Below are 5,780 nucleotides of genomic sequence, written 5' to 3'. Positions count from 1 at the left end.
ACCTGTGGAGCGGAGGACTACAATCAAGGCATATTCCTGATAGAATATTGGATTCCAGAAGCTTAGAGGTTTAGCAAGGTGGTGGCTGGCTGTTTGTTTACACTGGTCTGAAGACAAACGACAATTAAGAACTTCTCTCACATAAGAGTTCCCACATCTGGACTGTAACTAATGCTTTTCAAGTGAAGATACGGAATGGTGGTTGGTAGCTGCTGGTGCTGGGTTGATTTTTTTTCCCCCAAAAGTCCCAAACTCTTAGGAGACCTAAAAAAGTTTTAAGTGTTTGGTATCTTGTTCTGTTCGCATCACACCTACCCTGTTGTGAGTATTTTGTTCATCAATACAAAAGTTCATTGCCTTTTTTTTTTTTTGCTCAACAAGAATGAAACTTCATAATAATAATAAAAATAATAAATAAAAAAAAAGAGAGAAAACCGAAAGGGGAGGGGTGGGGCCCCTCCCGGCACACAAGTTCGAGTCCAAGTGCTCGGTGGGGCCCGCAGACTCTGCTCATGGCCTGTCACCCCCCACTCCAGCGTCCCTCCCTGCCCGTAACAAGGACTCCAGGTGGCAGGGGCGCCCTCCAACAACCGACAGAACAGCCTTCCCCCTTCCTCCTCCTCCTCGCTGGAGCCCTCTTGCCTCAATCGTCAGAGATGGGCAGGCGGCGGCCAGGGTCGAGGCTGGGGGACTCGGAGCCGCTGAGACTGCCCGAGCTGAGTGAGCCGCTCAAGTATCTGTCAGGGTCCGACAGCGAGTCCGGGGTGCTAGGGGATGCCTCGAAGACGGGCAAATCGGACAGGCGGCGCGGCAGCTGGAAGTTGAAGGGCGGCGAGGGCGGCGCGGTGGCACTGGCAGGGAGGGGCGCGCTGGGCGGCGCCGGGGGCTGCACGGGGGTACCAGGCCCTGCTGCTGCTGCTGCTGGCTGGCTGCGATAATAGGCAGCGGCCACGGAGGCGAAGTTGTGGGTCTGGATGCCAAGCGGCGTGATGAAGCTGCTCAGTTCCGGGCCAAACGCAAAGGCGTTGTTAGCGCACGAGGCGGACCGGCAGGCTGCGCACCGAGCGCCGGGTGCCAGCAGGTCCTCCGCGCCCCCTGTGCGGTACAGCAATGCCGCCGAGGGCCGCAGCCGCCGCCGAGGCACAGCAAGTCCGAGCGCCTGAGGGCGTGGAGGCTGCGGAGGCGCATGAGCAGGACAGAGCGGAAGAGGAGCAGGACGAAGCAGCAGAGGAGCAGGAGGAGGCTGAGGAGCAAGAGGGTGGCGGCGGCGGTGCGCGACGTGGGCTGTTGAGCAGCAGCGGCGACTCGAGGCCCCCCGGGGGCTGGTAGTGGCCCGACGGAAAGCCTGAGAAGCTGAGGCTGTGATGCAGCTTGGGCAGCGGCTTCCGGGGGAAGCCGAGGTGCAGCGCGTCCCGCACGCTTAAGGCGCGCAGGTCCCCAGAGGCGCCCCCAGACGGCGCTGGCCGCCGCTCGTCTGCGTTGTGGATGAAGTGGCAGCGCGGCCAGTAGAGGCAGAAGCTGATGGTGTAGAAGGTGTGGCACAACTCGGTCTTGTACTTGCAGTGCCGGGTCAGGCTGGGTAGCTCCTGGAAGCAGTGCGCGAACTGGCACTTCTCGCTGTAGTTGCACGTGCAGCTCTCCTGGAAGGGCCGGCACAGCTCAGTCTTGTGGAGCATCGAGTTAATCTGGGAGCCGCCACCCCTGTGCTGCTGCTGCTGCTGGTGCTGCTGCGCTGGTGCTGCTGCTGGTGCTGGTGCTGGTGCTGGTGCTGCTGCTGCTGCTGCTGCTGCTGCTAGTGCAAGAGGTGCTGGTGCAAGAGGTGCTGGCTGTGCTTGCCCTTGCTGAAGGAGCGGTACTGAAATTTGTTCTCCTTGTTAAGCAGGGCCGTGCCTCCGCCCCCTGACAACTCCTTGAAGGTCCTGTAGGAGGCGGGGCCGCCCGCCGCCCAGCTGCCATAGTTGCTGCGGTTAGCCCCGCCCAGGAACTTGGGCGAGCAGCTGCTGGGCCTAGGCGCGGGGTGGGCGGAGAAAGCCCGTCGTGAAGCCCGAGCTAGGGGCAGCGGCCACGGGGGTCCCCACCGGCTTCTTGTCCAGCATGTTCAGATTGAGATTGGCCAGGGATTTCTCCGTCTTGCACAGGAAGTCGATATCGTAGAAGGCAGACAGAAGTGTCATCGACATGTTTCTGGATCTTGTAATGGTCGGAGTTGCAGGCACGGAGGTCCGGAGGAGCCCTCCGGGCGGCAAGGCCGGCTGGAGCTACGACGAAGAACGGGTGACCGGCGGGGGAGGGACCGAAAGTTTGCCGGGGGACGAGACAAGAGGGAAAGGGAAGCAGCGCGGCCTGATTTGAGGGTGCCCGGGGGTGCGGAGTGGGGGGAAAGAGGAGAGAGAAAAAAGAGCGCTCCTCCACTCCCCGGGGATGCTCGGCCCGCCCCCCACCACCAACCCGTGCGCGGAGCCGGCGACAGTTCCCAGACTGCTGGACCACAGCACGTTATTTTCATTTGTCATTTCATTTGTTTTCATTAACTTTAATCTAAATAAATGAGTTGGTGCCTAAAAATAAATGTCACACCACAAGGAAAACTGGTGTGAATCTTACCAGAGCTGCCGTTATGTGAAGCTCTTAGTATTTGGTTTAGAAGTTGGAAGCAAGGTAATATGGAAGGTAGAAATTCATTTAATTGATATTTATTGAGAACTAAGTTTGTGTTGGACACTGTACTAAGCTTTGAAATCAGCAGTAAATAAGGAAGATATAGTTCCTGCTCTCATGGATCATAAGTAATATATATTCAGTAGACCTATTTTCCCTTTTCTTAGAATGAAGAGTAGGGCAAATGATGGAATGAGGGCTTTAAACTAAGTCATAGAGAGTACTCTACCACAGTTTTCTAATTAAAGTATAAATGAATAACCTTAAGCAACCAAAATAGGAATCTGAACTTTAAAAATGATGATTTGACTCCAATTTTAACCAAAATTGTGAGTCAGAATAATCCCATAGGATATTTTCAATAATTAATGGCTCTGATGCTCATTAGGGTATCTTCCTTTTCCTTCTCCCCCTACTATCATTTCCCCTTATTAAAAAGAAAGTAAAACGAAACCAAAAATCTCTCAACAAATATTAGTAGTCAACATCTTAATTATTGGCTTGATTTTCAGCTTTCAAAAACTCAGTGATGTGTGATTATAAAAATCTCAGACCCCATAGTCCTGAGCAGTTGCCAGTTTGCATCACTAAAGACTCCTTATTGCCTCAGCAAGTGTCCATCCAAGTCATTCAGCACCAGGCCAATGGTAAAGAATCTGTCTTTTAATTCCACCTCTGATTTCCAGCAGATTCAAAGTTTCCTGAAACCCATTAAAACCCCAGAAGGGGGCACCTGGGTGGCTCAGTGGGTTAAAGCCTCTGCCTTCAGCTCAGGTCATGATCCCAGGGTCCTGGGATCAAGACCCACATCGGGCTCTCTGCTCAGTGGAGAGCCTGCTTCCTCCTCTCTCTCTCTCTCTGCCTGCCTCTCTGCCTACTTGTGATCTATATCTGTCAAATTAAAAAAAAAAAAATCTTTAAAACCCCAGAAGGATAGGCTCATGCATGGAGTGCTCCTTCCTGCTGTTAATCTCAGTACCAGAAAAGACATGTTGCCAGCAGTGGAATATCAAGCAGGAGATTTCTGGAGAATCAGTCTAATATTACTCCATATTTACCACTCCTTCCCTGGAATTGAAAATGTCTGGATTCCTGGGGGAAGACACTGTTACTCAGAACTTTGAAACTCAGGTCAGGGTCAACAGATATGGACTGCACCATTCCCCAAACAAAAGGAATATTAAGCCCTAAAGTCAAATCTCATACCGTGCTCATATTTAATATCACTTCACTTAAAGTGGAGCACAGATTTACACCTTTGAGCTGTCTCCCAACTCCACTTCGTATTCTTATATAGTTTGTACACTCTGCTTCCTCAATCAAAGTCTCTCCCCATGCTTGGACCACCAACTATTACTCTATGTAATTAGTAGATATACCCTTGCCCTCAACTTCCACCTTAAATGTTCCCAATTTAGATGGTATTGCAATCCCAAAGAGCAAATGTGAGCACCCTGAGATATTGGGCCACGAGTAGTTTCACTGGGAGAAGGACGCTTCTGATCCCCTGTACTCCTGGAAAATGAAGCAGCAGTTAGATTCACCTAGAAGCCACACAAGTTCGACTGCCTGCTAGACACTTCAGTCTTGCACACTGACTGACTCACAGGAATACTTAAGTGTCTGGGCAGCTTTATGCCTGTTTTGGTAGGATGATTTTTGGATTCGGTTTCAGGATAACATAATATTATGAAATAAAATGGAAATCTTGTCATACTAGTAAATTTATAAAACTAGGATAGATTTTTCTAAAGTCATATTCGCTTTTATTATAATAATCTATCCTCATATTTAAAAATAATGTCAATTATTATTAAAATATTATGTGATTCTATAGCTTATTGACACAGAAACGTAAGCCCTCAGACAACTTACAGCCCTCATACAGTAGTCATTTCAAGTCAACCAGGTGAGTTGAAGCTTACAGGTTTCTGTGACTCTTGAAATGAATTCATCAAGAAATTTACATTTCATTCTCTGGGTTTCCCTATTGTAATTTTGTGCATAGAAATCAAACGACTTGGTTATCTAGAAGCCCCAGAATATGCCGATCTCAATTTTTTGAGATAATGACCGAAACAAAACATTTAAAACCCTTTTTGAGACTTCTAGACTCATTGAGAATATATGTATGGATCCTTGCAAATTTTAAGAACCTTTCCATAGTTTATTTCTGCACAATCAAGAGCTCCATCTATCCTTGTCAGGATTGAGAGATTCCCATAACATGCCAGACTGATCCACAATCTTGATTGGATGCATGTTCTTACAAATCTTTTACAATTACCAGCTATAAACTTTACTGAAAGGTCTTTTTTCTGGCAGGATATGCTACTATTTAAAACATTACATAAAATACTGCTGCCTTTTTCTGATATTTAGCAATCCTACTCCCACCATCTATGTTAATCTTTGTTACATTATAATTATAGTTAAAATATAATAAAATCCAGTCAAAAATTAACACTAAATAAATCAAAATCCGGGCAAGGTTTTCAAAATGGAAGTTGATAATCTGGCTATAAAATTTGTATGATATTGGGAGGGAGACAAACCATAAATGACTCTTAATCTCACAAAACAAACTGGGGGTTGCTGGGGGGAGGTGGGGTTGGGAGAGGGGTAGGGGGTTATGGACATTGGGGAGGGTATGTGCTATTGTGAGTGCTGTGAAGTGTGTAAACCTGGCGATTCACAGACCTGTACCCCTGGGGATAAAAATACATTATATATTTATTAAAAAAAAATTGGAAGGGGAGGCGAACCATAAGAGACTATGGACTCTGAAAAACAACCTGAGGGTTTTGAAGGGTCAGGGGTGGGAGGTTGGGGGAACAGGTGGTGGGTAATGGGGAGGGCACGTTTTGCATGGAGCACTGGGTGTTGTGAAAAAACAATGAATACTGTTACGTGGAAAAAATAAATAAATTAAAAAAAATTTGTATGATATGCAAAAGGCCAAGAAATGGCATTCTTAGAGAAGAATTAAATAAGAGAAAGTATTATACAGATACCAAAACTTAATATAAAGCTATAAGAAGACAGTAAGAGTGAAACAAGAATAGAAAATAAACCAATAGAAAAGAAGTGTCCAAAAACAGACCCACGCATAAAAGGACACA

At 47.8% G+C, this 5,780-nt stretch overlaps 1 pseudogene; it reads right to left on the bottom strand.

The window, feature by feature from the left end:
* Window positions 1-643: 643 nt before the first annotated feature.
* LOC123936030 lies at window positions 644-2,317 on the bottom strand (annotated as a pseudogene).
* Between the last annotated feature and the right edge of the window lie 3,463 nt (window positions 2,318-5,780).

Source organism: Meles meles, unplaced genomic scaffold, assembly GCF_922984935.1.
Source record: "Meles meles unplaced genomic scaffold, mMelMel3.1 paternal haplotype, whole genome shotgun sequence".
Classification (NCBI taxonomy): Eukaryota; Metazoa; Chordata; class Mammalia; order Carnivora; family Mustelidae; genus Meles; species Meles meles.
This window is presented reverse-complemented; position numbering and strand designations above follow the sequence as displayed.